At 48.6% G+C, this 12,185-nt stretch overlaps 1 protein-coding gene across 2 annotated transcripts in view; it reads left to right on the forward strand.

Annotated features, from left to right (window-relative positions):
• The first annotated feature begins 241 nt into the window (after positions 1-241).
• LOC132805710 (transmembrane protein 198-like) overlaps positions 242-12,185 on the forward strand; it is a 72,259-nt gene continuing 60,315 nt past the window's right edge. Inside the window, exon 1 of one of the 2 annotated variants that reach the window (XM_060820914.1) lies at positions 242-315. The gene's annotated coding sequence lies outside the window, so the exon portion shown is untranslated. Of the gene's footprint in view, positions 316-408; positions 503-12,185 lie in introns of those variants that run through there. The other variant, XM_060820913.1, reaches the window with a different exon arrangement.

Below are 12,185 nucleotides of genomic sequence, written 5' to 3' on the forward strand. Positions count from 1 at the left end.
GGAGGGAAGGAATGCGGGAGGGAGGGAGTGCGAGAGAGAAGGGCAGGGAGGGAGTGAAGGAGGGAGAAGGGCAGTGAGGGAGGGAGGGAGAAGGGCAGTGAGGGAGGGAGAAGGTGAGGGAGGGAGGGAGTGAATGAGGGAGAAGGGCAGTGAGGGAGGGAGGGAGAAGGGGAGGGAGAAGGGCAGTGAGGGAGGGAGGGAGTGAAGGGGATTGAGGGACAGAGAGGGGGAGGGCAGTTGCTGAAGGGGCCATGAGGACTGCAGCGGAAGCTGGGAGAGTCAGCACTGGGACTGAGGGCCTGCCAGAGGAAGAGGGTGAGTAAGGAAACAGTTAAATACAGCAGGGGCAGTGAGCAGGGCAGGTCTGTGCCTCGCTCAGCAAGCCGCTTGCAGTTTCTCTGAAGACCACAGCTCTCAGTGTGTGGGATCCACAAGTTCAGGGAGAGTTGGGGGGAAGTTGTTTCCAGGCCACGGGTGCTGAGGAGCTGTTGCTGTGCAGGGGGTGAGTAAGAGACCGGCGGCTCTGCGTTAGTTCCCGGGGCGGGGAGGGTTTGCAGGAGCTGACAGAATGAAAGCTCTGAAGTGCTTTCCTCTCCTCCGTCTCCTCAGCACAGGGAAAAACCCTGGCTCGGGGGAGGGGGTCGCTATGGGGAATGCTAATTCCGGCTGCAGATCCTGTTTCCCCCGGACTCCGAGAGGCTGGAAGGAAAGCGACTTGACATTGTTGTTTGTGCGACTGGCGACTTCTAGTCGCTGGGTCAGTCTGAACCTATAGAAACAGCAAGGTGATGGACAATTCGCCACCCCCTTATCCAGTGAAGCTTCTCTGTGTGTGTGTGTGTGTGGCACTGTGCCCAAGGTAGTGCCAGGGCATGACCACAAGTTTGGCTTTCAAAGGAATGTTTTGGAAATCCCAGAAAAGTGGTTTACACTAAGTATTGTGCTGGAGTGGGTTGGGCCTGTACTCACTGGGGTTCAGAAGATTGAGAGGTGACCTTATTGAGACATACAGGGGCCTTTGGGAGACTTGACCGTGGGAGGCTGGGTCATTCAGTGTATTCGAGACTGACACGGACAGATTTTAATCAGTCAGGGAATTACAGGTCATTCTGCTATAACACATTTCATTAGCGTCAAGTCACTGTAACGCGATTGACAAATTGGGACCACTGTTTCTACAGTGCAAACTTTTTGAAACGTGCATTGGCTGTAATGGGATTACATCACCAACACTTTAAGCGCTGTTTCGTTAGAATGTGGGGTCGCCATCTTGTTATGAGATGTCAGGGAAAACATAAGAAAGTGGTGTTGACGATCACATTGACCATGATTGAATGACAGAACATACTGGATGGACTGAAGGGCCTACCTCTGCTTCTACACCTTCTGGTCTGATTAAACCACATCCCTTCACTTCACCAATTGTGTCCACAATGCTGGATGGAGTCTCGATGTTGCTGTGAAAGTATCTTTCCTCTTGTTCAAGAGGCCCATTGGCAGCGCTGATTCAGTCTGATGTGATTTCCTATCCAATTCACAAATGTGAGCCCAGATTTTGAGGGGACCGGAACCGTTCAGGCCATCTACCCATCTTTCGATTCCAAACCATAACTTCCATCTCAGTAGAGAACTCAATAGAGTTTAAGAACCCAACCTTGCCCCAGGCTACAGTCTGGGTATTGAGCTGCATTTGTCAGTAGTACATGTTGTTGTGTGGCCTAACTGAATCAATCTTTTCCATTCCCTACAGTTTCTTGTACACAATGTGGTGTTGGCACTGGTGATAGCTGTGGCAGTGGGGCTGGTACTGGTGTTGGCACTGGGGATGCTTTTGGTAGCGGCAGTGGTGATTGCATCGGAACTGGCGATTCTGTTGCTAGTGGTGACTGCATTGGCAGTGGTGGTCAGATACGTTCACGCAACCACTTGTCGATATTTAAATGGCCCTATCAGGAGCTAAACTCGGAGTCCTGATGAACAGTTCATTCTGTGGATCTATGTTAGTCATTGGAGAGGAACACTTTGTTCAGTCAGTCTGCACTGAGTGAAATTGTGAGTGGGCATGACTTTTGGGGAGCTGAACTAACACAGCGTGGTTCTGGAGCCAGTGATTATTCAGCATTGACAGTGTTTGGTTGTTTGTTTGTTTGTTTGTTTGTTAACTGGGACTTGTTTTTTGAAAAGCTTTGAGTGGACCAAGTGTTTTAACAAGACAAAGGAAGCAGCAGTGAACCTCGGCTTCGATAGGAAGCTGAGCTGTTCCCTGGAAAGCACGGAGGAGGTACGTTGTGCTCATGGAGCTGCTGATGAGTTTAACTGGAAACTTGCTCCCTGGAACCTTTTTTCTTTCATTTTTCCAAAGCGACTAGATTGGAAGCAATCTGTGCAACGAGTGAGGATTATCAATTTGCTGTCTGCAGCCATGGAGTCACCGAGATGTACAGCACGGAAACAGACCCTCTTTGGCCCAACTTGTCTAGATATCCCAACCCAATCTAGTCCCACCTGCCAGCACCCGGACCATATCCCTCCAAACCCTTCCTTTTCATATACCCATCCGAATGCTGCTTAAATGTTGCAATTGTACCAGCCTCCACCACTTCCTCTGGCAGCTCATTCCATACACGTACCACCCTCTGTGTGAAAAAGTTGCCCCTTAGGTCTCTTTTATATCTTTCCCCTCTCACCCTAAACCTATGCCCTCTAGTTCTGGACTCCCCCACCCCAGGGAAAAGCCCTTGTCTATTTACCCTATCCATGCCCCTCATGATTTTATAAACCTCTGTAAGGTCACCCCTCAGCCTCCGACGCTCCAGGGAAAACAGCCCCAGCTGCCCTGATGTCGCATTTTGTATTCCTCCTGTCAATCAACTTGGGACACCTAACTACATGAAGGCACAACATGAATGAAAATTTTTGCTTACTGTGGGCAGACTTTCAGTACTCAGATTTTGATTTTTAGTTTCTGTACTTTCAACTTTAACCCCTACAGACCGAACCAATACCTGGAAATGATAACTGTGTATTGGGGAAACAGGTCTGCTTTGGTACGGGTTAGAAAATTCCCTGGTTTCAGAAAGAGGCTGTTTTTTGTAGAGCCATTAGCGTTCAGTAGGAGCATTGAAATAAAACTTCTGTCCAGAAAGAGAAGAGATTGATGGAAAGCAAAACAGAATACTGATTGAGAAAACAGCAGAACGGTACCTCGAGATCTGTGTCATATCATTGGGATTCCTGCCTGGGATTTACTTTGTTAGAGTCATACAGCAGGGAAACAGATGCTTCGGCCCAACCAGTCCATAATCCCAAACTAACCTAGTCCCACCTGCCTGCTCCTGGCCCATATCCCTCCAAACCTTCCCTCCTCTTGTACTTATCCAAATGTCTTTTAAACGTTATAGTTGTGCCCACATCCACCACTTCCTGCAGCAGTTCATTCTTCACATGTTGCAGCTCTTGAGGATTTGTGTCATTTCTGTGATGTTTGGGGGGGGGGGGTGGGCAACAGTTCAAACACTGTGACTGCAATTGCCCTCCTGTGGTCTGTAGCTTTATTGCCAGGCACTTGTGCCACTCGGTCTGAGTGGAGTCCTCCCTGCGTCTCCCCAACTACTCACCCTTTCGGTTTTGGCCGATCTTCGCCTCCTGTCCTGGGCATACCGACGGATGCCGGGATGGAGGCCTACAGGGCTTCTTCCTAATCTCAGCCCCGCTTCCCACAGGAAAGTACAGCAAGCAGCCAATGGTGGGAGCTCTCGCCATTTGCTCCCTTCGCCCTGTGGAGAGATGCCGGGCGTTAAATAGCGCTATGGCGCTATGCAAATGCAGTTTTCCATTGTGGTTTGCAGGTTGCAGTTCTGCCAACCATTATTTTGCTCCAGTTGACACATTGGCTATTTGCTTCATTTTGGGTCAGTTTTCACTCCCCGAGGAGGGGGGGGCGGGGGGATCTTGGTGTGATGAATGCTTGGGGAGGAATGTGGTGGTGATGGGGAGGGAGGTGTTGGGGGTGAGTGCGGGAAACGTCAATCCATCGCTACTCCCCTGCCCTCAACAACTCGGAAATCTCCAGTTGTGTTGCTAATATAGCAGTAGGCGGGTTATTCGACTGCGGTGTGCATCACGGTCATGCACGATCCCGAAGACCACTGCTGAAACTCTGGGGTAGGGATGGAGAAGAAATTTTTTTTCTTTTCATTATTCATTCAAGGGATGAGGCCGTCGCTGGGCAGGCAGTATTTATTGATTCCTGATGAAGGGCTTATGCTCGAAACGTCGAATTCTCTATTCCTGAGATGCTGCCTGGCCTGCTGTGCTTTGACCAGCAACACATTTGCATTTGAGGCAGTATTTATTGCCCATCCCTAATTGCCCAGAGGGAGTTAAGAGCCAACCCCATCGCTGTGGGTCTGGAGTCACCTGTAGACCAGACCAGGTAAGGATGGCAGTTTGCTTCCAGATGGGGTTTTCCTGACGATGGATTCATTAGACTGTGGTAATTTCTGGAAGTTATTGCATTCAAATTCCACCGTCTGTCGTGGTGGGATTTGAACGTGGATTCCCAGAACGTGACCTGGGTCTCTGGATTAACAGTCCAGTAATAATACCACCAGGCCATCGCCTTCCTAATGATGGGAGTCGTTCCAGGGATGAGGTGGGTGGATTGGAGGGTTGAACCTCATTGGAGGAGGAGAACAAGCTGCCAGCAGGGCAGGTCCCTTTTGAGTCCAATGGGCAGAATGGCCTTCTCTTGCACTGTGACTGTTTTGTGTTTCGACTGGAAAAGCGATCCGTTTTCATCTTTGTTTTTCATCATAAGCGACGGCTCTGGGCAAAGCATCAGGAAAGGTGCATCAAAGATTGATGAGAAGTTTTCAGGTGTGAGGGGTTCCAGGGAGACAGGAGAAACTCCAGCTGTTTTCCCTGGGGAAGAGAAGGTTGAGAGGAGATATGAACGGTTGGACAAAGGAGAGACTTCTTTTTAATTAAACCGCTCAGATGGGTTATGACGCACCTCTGGGGCAGGTGGGACTTCACCCCGTGCCTCCTGACTGAGAGGCAGGGACACTACCACCGCACCCGAAACGTTCTGGGACAGGCACTGGGAAGAGCTGTGTGAACACGCAGGAGTTGTCTTTCAGATTGGACTGACGCAGCTCCTGTTGGCAGCAAGGGGCCGATTGGTCCATCATCTCGACCGTTATCAATGACGGAGACTTTCCGCTCGCCAACAGCCGTGTGGTTGGGTGGCGGCTGGCTGAGCAGTTTGGAACTGACAACAACTTAGAGAGAGAGAGAAGGACGCAGATCCTCCCCCGGACCAGACGCTGGTTGTTCTTCGCAGTCAAAAAGGGAATGGCCGCTATTCCAAAGCTGGGGAAGGTTCCAGAGAGGTCTTTCTGAACTGCAAGACGACTGGCCACAGGGAAATGGATTATCTCTACACGGGAACCAGGAAAGACTGTATTCTTACCCCCGCCAATCTGTTTTCCGTGTGTTTGTGCGTGCGTGTGTATGCGCGAGTGTCTGTGTGAGGGAGAGATCATCAGGGGATTAGAGTTTTACTTAGTGATGTTCAGCACAGAAACCTGGTCTGTGCTTATTGTCCACGTGAGTGTGACCATCAGTGACATTGGGAGAAAGTGAGGACTGCAGATGCTGGAGACCAGAGTTGAAAAGTGAGTTGCTGGAAAAGTGCAGCAGGTCAGGCAGCATCCAAGGAGCAGGAGAATCGACATTTCTGGCATAAGCCCTTCATCAGGAATCCATTACATTGGGGAACTTCTTTAAACACACTCTGGGAAGAGTGAGACTTCAATTACCGCACATTACCCCAGTGCATGGTAATCCCAGCTGAATGGTCTCCTGGGCTGTACCTGTTGTATAAAGGATATCTTTAGCAACTGGAGGTGGTCGTTCAGCCCTTTGGGAATGTTCTGTCTTTCAGTTGAATCATGGGTGACACACACCTCCACTTTATTTGCTCAAGTTTGTTCCATATCTCTCCATGCACTTGCCCGACAAGAAGCAGTCACTGTCCTAAGCTCTGGCTCTCCCACTGTGCCATTGGCCTTTAGGGTCAGAGATCCAGATTTCCATGTGTTTTGTTTCTGCAGCCACACCAGTTAAAGCTAAGACTCATTGTGATTTATGAAGTGACCATCTTCACGCTGGCAATCAGCAAGGACGGCGGGCTAACTCCGAAACTCCATGCTGTTCCCTGAAAGAAATCTCAAAGGTGCTGCTGCGTGGAGGAGCAAGTAATGTGTCTCTGTTCGCCTCCCCCTCTGCACCCCATCCCAAACTCCAGCTTTGCACTGGAACAGCTGTCAAAATTCATCAACTGTGACAAACAGCATTCCAGAGACCGGAATGTGCAGGAAAGTATTCTTGCAAGCACGGGGGAAAAAGAAAAGGTTTACTTTTCCCTCAGGATTTGTTTTCATTCCTGTTTGTTACAAATTGGAGGCCTCCCATCCAAATGTTAACAAGCTCCAGTTGGTGGTCAGGAGGCCATTTCCCTCCATGACCAGCGGTCACTGATGGTCCATCGATGCAGCTTTTTTCCATAATATATAAACCGCCCCCCCCCAGAAATGTTGTCTTCCTCGAAGCACTGATGTGAAATGTGATTTGCTAATGCCTTGAGATGTTTACCATTTTAAAGAGGCTATATAAATGCAAGTTGTGTTTGCTGGTGTTTTGAAGAGCTGAGCCTCCGCTTTCATGTCCACCCATTTGCAAAGGAGTTCTGTTGTTGTTGTTCATCTTCTTCTTCTTCGTCTTCTTCTGTGTGCACATGTTTTGGTGTCTATTTCAGAGCATTTTGATAGGTTTGCTTTTCAAAAGCTTTTGCTCGTGTTTTCGGTGGGCAAAACCTACGCCCTCTAGTTCTGAACTCCCCCCAGCCCAGGGAAAAGACCTTGTCCGTTTACCCTATCCATGCCCCTCATGATTTTATAAACCTCCTATAAGGTCATCCCTCCGCCTCCAACGCTCCAGGGAAAACGGCCCCAGCCTATTCAGCCCCTCCCGATTAGCTTAATCCTCCAACCCTGGCAGCATCTTGGCAGCTGGTATTGGGTGAGCAAGCAGAAGGCAGTTGACTCTCTGCTTCTCTCGCAGTGTGGCATGATCTCAGAAAGGAGCTTTTATTTATCGATTCGGGTCGTCTTTAAGCTGCACGAATGCGAGCAAGCTGCGTGTGCTTTGTCAGGCGTCTGTCAGTGTCTCCGGTTTCTCCACCATTGCCTGTTTTGCCCCTGAATACAAGGAGGCCTCTCTGGGAGCACGTGCCTGGTTTCTCCCTCGATGGGTCCCTCGATGGGCGAGAGTGTCATTTTTGGGTTCCCCACTGCCAAGTGGCACATCTGCGAAGCTCCGATCCACGTTCGAGGCCTTTGTGCTCCAGAACCGTCCTCCCGCACCTCCCCAGCAAGATTGCGGAAAGTTACTTTTCTTGCCCAGGTGGTTTAGGTCAGTGTTGTAGCTTTTTTTTTTGAGCAATTTGGAAGAGAAAAGAAAAGGATTTCAATGGCCTGTCCAGGTTATTGAACAAAAACATGTAGCTGCCTCTAGCAGGAATTGAATAGGCCAAATGGCCTCCTCCTGTGCCATACCGATAACTTGATGAATTGGAGTAGCTGCCTTCAAATTGGGTTGCCATCCCAGGTTGGGCATTTTTCCTGGAGGTATGTCAGTACTTTTGTGTGTTCCAAGATGTCATTGTCAAGCAGGTGGGACCAAGCCAGGCCTCCAGGCTCAGAGGTAGGCACACTGCCATTATGCCACAGGACCGCTTGTTCCTGGAGATGCTATCTAATGACCTCTGACCTATTCAAGGCTCTGGCTAATCTCATTGGCCACCTATCATGTTCCTGTCGCTCCTTCCCTCAGCCAATTTGAATAAGGGCTAACTCTGTTATCTGACTGGCAGCCAGGAATCATCCAATCAAACAGCCCACCTCGCCCATCTCTCGCTGCCATTTCCAATGCCCTTGCAACATGGAGTAGATAAGCCATGAACGTACAATAAAGAACAGGACTCAAAATAAATTGGAAAAGTAAGCTTTGTAAATGATCAGTTTTTCTTTCTTGCCAGAGTTGCTGGAAATGGTATCCTATCAACCGTCTTTAATTCCTCAAGAGTCCATGGCAACGGTGGGTGGGTGGCAACCGGCCCTCGAGCCCTGCTGAACAAGATCCATCTCTTCAGCCAGGTCTTGGCATTCCCTGAGGCAGTGGTAGCAGCTCCTTGGCACCAAAGTGGGTGCCAACCTAGGTGGGATTGCACAGTTCAGTGTGGGCATTGGCCTTGGATGATAACTGGCATAGTTGGCGGAGTCACAGTGTGATTTAGAGGGTTCCATCTCACCAGGAATTCAAGATCTGTATCCTGGGTAGGCACTGCCCCAAATATTCATGAGGGTGTGACTGTTTAATTGAAATATATTTTTCATGTGCTTTTGTGAATTTGCTTTGCAGTGTTAAAGTAGTGAGAGAAAGAGGCTGGCATGATTGGAAGTGGTACATCATGTGTTTAAATCTCCAGAGCATGTTCAAAACGACTTGGCAACTTGTGTGTACCAACACCGCCAGGTGGGCATTTAAGGTGGCATGGATAGAAATGGTGTGCAAGGATAGGGGGCAAAGGTAGAAGATTGGTGCCAGTGACTAGAACTGGGGTGAGCACTGTCGCAACTCAGTGCTTTGTTCAGCTGCCCTCTGGTGCCCATCCGTGGGCAGGACCTGAATCTGTGTTGTGAAGAAATGCTGGCAGAGTCTGCTGTCCTACCTTTCCCTCCTGTAGCAATGGAAAGTTTGAAATGAGGTGAAAAACTCCCAACGTGACTGTCACTGAATGAAAACAGCTGCTGGAAGCTAACTCGAGCGAATCTGGTGTAATTATGGTGGAGGAGCAGGGAATTTATCCCATGCTCAGCGTCTCCAGACCATTCTCCTGCCAAGACTGGTAATAAATCCTCTCCTGCTGCTCTGTCTGTTTTGACAGATTTACCCTTTCCTAGATGTATGTTACTCAGAGGCAGCGCTGTTAAACGACTTGTTCTTGGGCTGTTGGCAACCAGCACTATCCTAACCAGCCTCAGTTGAACTGACTAATAATGAGGCCCATTGTATGAGACTGGCACTGTGGTGGCACAGACCAGATAGGGCAGAGGAAACGGGAGAATTGTGAACTAGAATGGGGGCATTGCAGGAGGCCGTTTGGTCTATTACACCCATGCTAACTCTCTGCAAGGGCAGTCACCCATTTCCCCCCCCCCCCCCACCCCCACTCCTCTGCCTTTTCCTACTTGCCCTGCAAATGCTTCATTTCCAAATGTTGCTGCAGTTTTCTTTGGAAGACCCTGACTATGTCTGTCTCTATGGCGTTCCAGTTGTGAACTACTCCGTGCGGAAAACAGTTCATCCACACGGTGCCTTAGCTTTTCTTTCCTGGATCCGCATCCTTTCATTTCCGACCCTTCCACCAATGAGAGCGGCTTCTCCAATCTACACTCTCAGGTTTCGTCATGACTTTCAGCACCTTTTTTCCTAAAACCAGGAGGGGCACGGATAGGGGTCCATTTCCCCAGGGCGCGGGAGTCCAGAGCTAGGGGGCATTGGTTTAAGGTGAGAGGGGAAAGGGACCTGAGGGACTACTTTTTCACACAGAGGGGGGCGCGTGTATGGAATGAGCTGCCAGAGGGAGTGGTGGAGGCTGGTACAATGACAACATTGAAAAGGCAGCTGGATGGGTACATGAATAGAAAAGGTTTAGAGTGATATGGGCAAAGTACTGGCAAATGGGGCTAGATTACTTTAGGATCTCTTCTTGGCATGGATGAGTTGGACTGAAGGGTCTGTTTCTGTGTTGTACATCTCGATGACTTCTAGCAATCTTGTTTTCCAATCTAACATCGCTGAAGTTCCTCGGATTTTGTGAACTAGTAGCATGGGGGGGGGGGTTTAATGATTAACTTGTCACTACTTATGGTGCCATAATGTGATGCATATGAGTGCTTTGTGATTGGACAGAGCAAACATTTCAAAACTATTAGCTCGCTTTCAGTTTGGAAGAACAAGGAACTGGTTTGTTTTTGTTTTGGGGTAAAGCATAATTTGGAAAGCTTTTGGTTTGCAGTTTTGTAGAAATCCTGGTGGAAGTTAGATATAAGGAACCGTTTCTCCTCTGAGGAAGGAGTTAGTTCACGGTAGTTAACGAATAGGCTACCTCAGTGTGAAGGTTTTGGTCCAAATCTCTAGACCAGAGGTGTTTGATCAGAAGTGTTTATTTTGAAGCTGAGAAAGTCTCTGCTCAGTTGTGCAAATAATCAAAGAAGAGATTATCAATCTCTTAAAACCTGGATTGAAAGAAACAGTCAGATCTTTGACTTCTGTTAAAGATGATGTTGGGATAGGTGTAATATTGTATTTTTAATGTGTGTTTTGAAATCTTTCAAATTGTTATGTGAAAATAGCTTGGCTTATTCTGTTTTTAGCATTATTTATTTTCAGTAAGAAACTTCTATTTTATTGTTAAACCAAATCTGCAGCATTGTGTGCTTGTATTTCAGTGAAATATCACTGAATTAAATTTAACAACAAAATGTGATCGATCAAACCAGACTTCAGTCTGGGATCTGACTTGGAGTCATACAACGTGGAAACCTTCAGCCCAACCAGACGTAATCCCAAACTAACCTAGTCCCACCTGCCTGCTCCTGGCCCATGTCCCTCCAAACCTTTCCTCTTCATGTCCTTATCTAAATGTCTTTTAAACATTGTAACTGTACCCACATCCACCACTTCCTCAGGAAGTTCATTCCACACACAAACCACCCTTTTTTATGTGTACAAAACATTGCCCCTCAGGTTTTTAAAAATCTCCCTCCTCTCACTTTAACAATGTGCCCCCGAGTCTTGAAATCCCCCATCCTAGTGAAAAGACACCTCCCATGAACCCTATCCATACCCTTGACACCGACACTGAGAATGTCCGCTGGGATAATTATCCTTTTTATGATACTTTATCGGATAGGTTATTGACAGTAATTGGACAGCTCAGTTTCTCTGGTGCCAGGAAACTGACTGACTGACATGCCTTGATGGGATTTGAACTGCAGCCTTGCACCATACTCCCTGCTGCCTTACTGTGTAACTGTTCCCTCACCTCCAGCCTTGGCTTCAATGCCAAACGGTGGCACCCACGCATAACTCTCTCCGGACGTGTTGAGAAACTCGATTGGCTGACCGCGTAACATATTTGGTATTGATCCAAAGGTGATGGGATCTCTGCTGTCTGGAGTCTTGAATGGGAGCATTGGAGATAGTGAGAGAGGCACAGCCCTGCCAGGATATGATTGTCTCTGATTTCCTTCTGAAATCAGACTTTCTTACCTTGTTGCAAAATCTTTTGTCGGAAGGGACAGAGGAAGCAGCTGCAGATGCTGTAACATTAGACAGAGACTTGCTGGAAAGAGGTGACATCAGAGAGTTCATAGTTCACGTCTAACCAGCTCGGTGTCTCTCGGAGCACACTGCCCTTCACTCACTTGTTTTAGTTGGTGTCTCCTTTCCTGATGCTGCCAGTATCTCTGGTGGCCTGTGTCCACCCAGACAGTGTGCTGTTGCACTCGGGTGTGCATCACAAGCCCACCGCCCCTTTCTCTTGCAGCACGTTTCACAAAGTAGTAGCTGTCAGGCAGGAGCCTGGGCATCAATTTCTCTTTCCCAGCCCTCCATCAGATCCCACGCCAACATTCTCGAGATTCTTAAAACTGCTTAAATGTTGAAGAATTTGGCTTCAGCTGGGAAGGGTCGCAGTAGCCCTGATGCGGGGTCAAATATGGAATCTTCCAGAAGGGGAGGGGGTCATTCAGCCCATCGTCCCTTCTGTCTCTCCTGTTAACACAGCTGTGCAATTGGTCCCACTCCTGCACTCTTTCTCCCCATTGCCCAGCGATTCACTCTGTTTGAGGTCGCTATCCAATTTCCTCTTGAAAGTTATGACTGAATCCAGGTATTCCCTAGAGCGAGTGTGTTCCTAGCTGGATCATTTAAAAACCTGGTGTGTCAAAAGCAAAGAAAGCTCCATTGTCACTCTGGGAATAGTGGGGCTGAATTTGCCACCGAGAGCTGACTATGGGTGTCAGGGGACTGGGGTGGGGGGTGGTGTAGCTGCT

The sequence above is a fragment of the Hemiscyllium ocellatum genome, chromosome X (genome assembly GCF_020745735.1).
Source record: "Hemiscyllium ocellatum isolate sHemOce1 chromosome X, sHemOce1.pat.X.cur, whole genome shotgun sequence".
Classification (NCBI taxonomy): domain Eukaryota; kingdom Metazoa; phylum Chordata; class Chondrichthyes; order Orectolobiformes; family Hemiscylliidae; genus Hemiscyllium; species Hemiscyllium ocellatum.